Below are 6,000 nucleotides of genomic sequence, written 5' to 3' on the forward strand. Positions count from 1 at the left end.
GGTGAGGCGTTGCCAGACTGTGCATTCACACTTATATTGTCACTAATGTTTGCTTACACACCTGATGTAGCCCCCGTACCATGAGGTGAGGCGTTGCCAGACTGTGCATTCACACTTCTATTGTCACTCATGTTTGCTTACACACCTGATGTAGCCCCCCGTACCATGAGGTGAGGCGTTGCCAGACTGTGCATTCACACTTATATTGTCACTCATGTTTGCTTACACACCTGATGTAGCCCCCGTACCATGAGGTGAGGCGTTGCCAGACTCTGCATTCACACCTATATTACCACTCATGTTTGCTTACACTCTTGATGTTGCCAGAATATGCATTCACACCTATATTGCCACTCATGTTTGCTTACACACCTGATGTAGCCCCCGTACCATGAGGTGAGGCGTTGCCAGACTGTGCATTCACACCTATATTGCCACTCATGTTTGCTTACACTCTTGATGTTGCCCCATACCATGTGGCAAGGCTTTGCCAGAATATGCATTCACACCTATATTGCCACTCATGTTTGCTTGCACTCTTGATGTTGCCCCATACCATGTGGCAAGGCTTTGCCAGAATATGCATTCACACCTATATTGCCACTCATGTTTGCTTAGACTCCCGATGTAGCCCCCGTACCATGAGGTGAGGCTTTGCCAGAATATGCATTCACACCTACATTGCCACTCATGTTTGCTTACACTCCCGATGTAGCCCCCGTACCATGAGGTGAGGCTTTGCCAGAATATGCATTCACACCTACATTGCCACTCATGTTTGCTTACACTCTTGATGTTGCCCCATACCATGAGGCGAGGCTTTGCCAGAATATGCATTCACACCTACATTGCCACTCATGTTTGCTTACACTCTTGATGTTGCCCCATACCATGTGGCAAGGCTTTGCCAGAATATGCATTCACACTTATATTGTCACTCATGTTTGCTTACACACCTGATGTAGCCCCGTACCATGAGGTGAGGCTTTGCCAGAATATGCATTCACACCTATATTGCCACTCATGTTTGCTTAGACTCCCGATGTAGCCCCCGTACCATGAGGTGAGGCGTTGCCAGACTGTGCATTCACACCTACATTGCCACTCATGTTTGCTTACACTCCCGATGTAGCCCCCGTACTATGAGGTGAGGCTTTGCCAGAATATGCATTCACACCTATATTGCCACTCATGTTTGCTTACACTCTTGATGTTGCCCCATACCATGAGGCGAGGCTTTGCCAGAATATGCATTCACTCTTATATTGTCACTCATGCTTGCTTACATACCTGTTGTAACGCCCGTACCATGAGACAAGGCTCTGCTAGATTATGTTTTACCACCTGTATGCTGTAACCTGTATGCATGATCTTTTCACTTCGCACTGACTGTAACTAGCTCCCTGATGCCTTAGGGTTTGGTGCACACACTGCTATAAATGCTACAATTAAAAATTAAAATAAATAAGACCAACTAACCTAAGAACACATACTCATAGCTACGCACCCATTATATACGAAAACCTTTCCCCAACATTACTAGACACCTTCCACCAGCAACTGGTCACACATTCTCTTCCCCAGAACACCGCCCATCCACCGCATCTGTGAAAGAAACGACACAATGAGAACCATACGAATCCCCCCCGCGTTACCGCACTCTGCTTCTCCTCCTTTGCTGCACCCACCACTGCTTCCCATAAGCCTCTGACTTCCCTCTCCGCCCCATGCCTCCCAGGACTTACATTCCTGCTCCCTCTGCTTTCTCATAAGTCCCCAACACTGGAAATCCCCCCTCCAGTAGTGTAACCACCAACAACTGCCCCTACCTCCCCCAGGATTGACCCTCTCCGTTATCCCCCCGAACATTTCCCTACTGTCACTTTCCCCCCGCCCCTGCCTGAAATGATAGCCCAACTTCTCTCAACCATAACCGGTCACAACACTGCCCCCCCCTTTCCTCCCAGCAAAAACCCCACACCCCCTTTACCTTGCTAAACAACCCTATACCCCCCAGACATGTATACCCCCCTTTTACAACAAAATTGCCACTGCCCATCACCCCCCCCCCCTTGGCCGACACTGACTCCAATATCCTAAAGAATTCCCCTCAAATTTTGTAAACCGTAAATCTGAACCTTGCATCTCACGATGCCACAAATCAACCTAGGACCTGTGGCCTGAAACCTCATGTCAACCCCTTCTTCATGAAACCCCCAAACCCCCACCACCTGCTGTTCCTCTGCTCGCATCCAGGCATCTCTCTTCTTTTCGCCCCATCTTGCCCGCTTGGCCCCCTGCAAAACCTTTAAACCCGGTATCGTAGCAGGAAATTCCAAACTTGCACTCCTACTGGCACCTTGGAAAAACCCTCCTAGACCGCCCACACATGCAACCCATACTCTATCACCCTTGCCATTCCCTACCCACCTATACAGCTGACCTCTTGCCCTAAGCCTCCCCTCGCTCACTTGCTCCCTTTCCCCCAGGCCAGCTTGTCCACTCACAATCCACTGCCGCTAACCCATTTTTGCCTGGACTCCCAGGGCCCCATCAAAGTTTCCCATACATATTGCCAGTCATAGAAAATGAGCGCGATGGAGTAATGTGGTGACCCGGGAACAAGCATGGGTGACCAAGTCAGCCAAACCCCCAGGGCTACCATCACAGACAGTATGCTCTACCCACAATGACCAACAAAGAAATTGATACCACCCTCTATACCTTCCCAAATACTCATCACCTCAACCATAACGTATCCCAACTGTTCCCCCTTGCCAATGCACTGTAATCAATTTGAACCCAGTCCGTTCCAGTTTGCTTAGTTTGGGGGCCAGCACGTTCAACTCTCAGGGGAATGTACAACTCAAGGTGTTCCTGCACGGGCACTCCCTTGGCCTCCTTCGGCCCCATCACACCATTTGCCGCACCTGCTCTCCACTGCCATGCACTGCCAAAGTGCTGCACCGCCAATGCACCAGGGGCTGTACGTGCACCTTCCGTCCATGCCATTTCAGTACCTCCACATCCTTCCTCCTTTGCCAATGCACCCCATGCTCACCCTTGCAAATGCTCCAGTCACCCACTACTCTCTCGATGCTCCAGGGGCCGTCTTCACAACCTCTGTCCATGCACTTAAATCCGCACCCCGCTACCTCACCCTCACGAGGCTCCTCTGCATCGTTCATCCACACGGGATGCCGCCCTGTGCGCCGTCCGCCCTAGTCCCCCAACTTTTCACCCCCACCAATGCCCCTCCTGTTACCAACCGAGAGACCACAACCCTTGCCCCTTCAATGCCTTACGTGCCATCCTGTGCACCTTCTGTATCCGCCCCTTCTGAATCTAAACCACACTTCCCTCATTAAATAGCCATACACCTTTTTTTAGTAAGCCCAGTTAACAGAGTGTCAAGAAATATTCACCTCCACGTGTTCCTGCATCTATCAACAACTGTTACTGCAGTGGCACCCCCACCCGCCTAATTATACCCACCCAGGGCTCTGGCCTGTCCCCTGCCCAAGGCAAGGGCCGGCCACAAGCACCACCGGGTGCTCGCCCACTCTGATTTAAAAGAAAGAAAAGAAAGACACGCTGCCGTTTGCCTTTCTTCCGCCCGCCAGACTGCCAGCATCAGGCCCCATCCTTGCTAGCCACTGTATACAGCGCCGGCTGTAAGGGTGTGGCCGCACAAGGGTGTCTACCGCCCCCACTTCCCAGAAAACACAAGGCGCTTTGCCTCCAGCTCACTGTCATGCAGAGGCGTTGCTAGGGGGGGGGGTGAGGGGGCTATAGCCCTGGGTATTTTGGTTGTAGCCCCGGATAGAAGCTCAGGGTTTACAACCAAAAAGGCTGGCTAGCCCCCAGTCCCGACAGTCACAAAATTAGCATAGCCCCGGATCTTTTCCAGACCTAGCAACACCCCTGCTTGTCATGCAAATTTAAGTATTGGACCGGTACTTAAGTTTGCGTAATAGTGAGCTGAAGGCAGTTTGCTATGGTCAAGAGGTGCCATCCGTGTCTGAAAGCAGGCAGGAAATATAGATACAGGCATGCTAAGATCAAGGAGCAGAGGGGGGCTGGAAATGCATCTGGGGTGTCATTAAGGAAATATTTAGGACCGTTAGCAGTTCCATTTGTGAAATGCCCCAAAATATGTTATCTATATTTCATCCAATGGGTCGGTGGACAGTCCCCTGACCCAAATTCCATTGGGAATCCAGCAATATGATTGGCTGATGCATGACTAAATATTTTTGCCTAGCTGGCATTGCGGATTCTCAGATCCTAAACTGCAAAGATGATGAAAAGGCGCATGTAGTTGCCTCCTAGGTCAAGGCGCTACTCATTCAGGTTGCAAGGTGTGTAATGAATACTATAGGATACTACTACACATCTGCCAGCCACTATTATGGAAGCCACAACCTTCTATTGGATGTACATTTCTAAACGGTAGTGTCTATGCCCATGGCATAGCCAAAAGGCATACCGAACAAACCCTGCAGAGAAGGATCGCTGTAACTGGGCCATGACTACTGGCAGGGGTGGACTGGGAACTAAAAGAGGCCCTGGAAATAATTACTGGGAACCAAAAGAGGCCCTGGAAATAATGTTCAAAGTGGCTCCATATGACACATTTTCAGCAAACCCAATGCTTTTCCTAAGAGAACATTTGAAAATACCATACAAAAGAGGCCCAGGGTGCAGAGGCCCACCGGGAAATCTCCAGAGTTCCCTATAGGCCAGTCCACCCCTGACTACTGGCTAAATCCAGGGTACACTGCCTACCTGGCCTGTCACTAATAGTAGGTTTATTGCGCTCAGGATATCAGCCCCCACCATGCACTGCTCATGACATCATAGACCATACTGCAAATGCAAAGAATCCGCAAACTCACCTCTTGTGGCATTGGGGGTGTGTGGAGGGTTTAGTGACCAGAGCGATGGGGGTGGGGTCATGACAGGCAAGTGATTAGTTTGTAAAATATTTACAAATCACAGGGCTAGGCTTCCCACCCATTTTATAGAGATGATTAAAAACCTGCACAAATCACATAATAAACCATTCTGACAATCTATAAACATTCCAGTAATATGTTGAGAAAAAAGAGTTGGATTGTAGTGTTATCTTTTTCCTTGCTGAATGGAAGCCTAAACAGATCACCTCTTGGTTTTGCAACTGTAATATCAATACTTAAATAATCACAATAAAAGTAGCAAGATAGGATCAGATGTGTGTCATTGGTTCACACGCAGGCAGCTCTGTGCCCCCCCCCACCTCCCCTGTATGTATTGTTCGACTATAGTACCTGGCGGATGAAGTCCATTAACCCCCATGCCCCCAGCCCCCACGGATAAATAGGATGCCCAGGCTGCACTCTTTAAAATACACTTTTCCTGACAGAGTTTGCAGCAAAATAGATTCACAAGAGTGGCAAATGTTCACTTTAAAGCTCACCCTTTTCATATTTAACTATGTCTTGCCATACCATTGCTCCATGGGATTATTGATGGTTTGTCGCCTTCTTTTGTTACCCTGAAACAGCCCCGCTTACCCCCAGAGTCATTTGTGCAGCCATTTCCCGGGCTCGGCCCACGATGGGCTCCTAGAGCCAGGCCTGACCCCCAGGCTCAGCCCTGGCTGGCCCCTACCCATGAAATCTCTGGCTCCCCCACCTCTATATTTTACACGATTTCTGCTAACATTAGGCTTTGTCTATTTCATTTAATATATATTGTGCAACTGCATTTTTTGCTTGCAATAGCGCCAGAGGCGTAGCAGGGTCGGTCAAAGATACGGCGAGCTATATTATTTGAGAGGCGGCTCAAACACTATTTAAGTGCCGCGGGCAACGCTAAAATTGGAGACTCCAAAAGCACACAAAAGGCCACTCCAAAAGGCCACGGGCACGGGAATCTTTTGTAACCAAACAGCCAGTGGGGGTTTTAGTTTTTTTCATTACAGCAATAGGCATTTTTTTCTAACTAGAATAACCCAAC

The sequence above is a fragment of the Ambystoma mexicanum genome, chromosome 2p, assembly GCF_040938575.1.
Source record: "Ambystoma mexicanum isolate Mex_15411 chromosome 2p, UKY_AmexF1_1, whole genome shotgun sequence".
In the NCBI taxonomy this organism is placed as follows: domain Eukaryota; kingdom Metazoa; phylum Chordata; class Amphibia; order Caudata; family Ambystomatidae; genus Ambystoma; species Ambystoma mexicanum.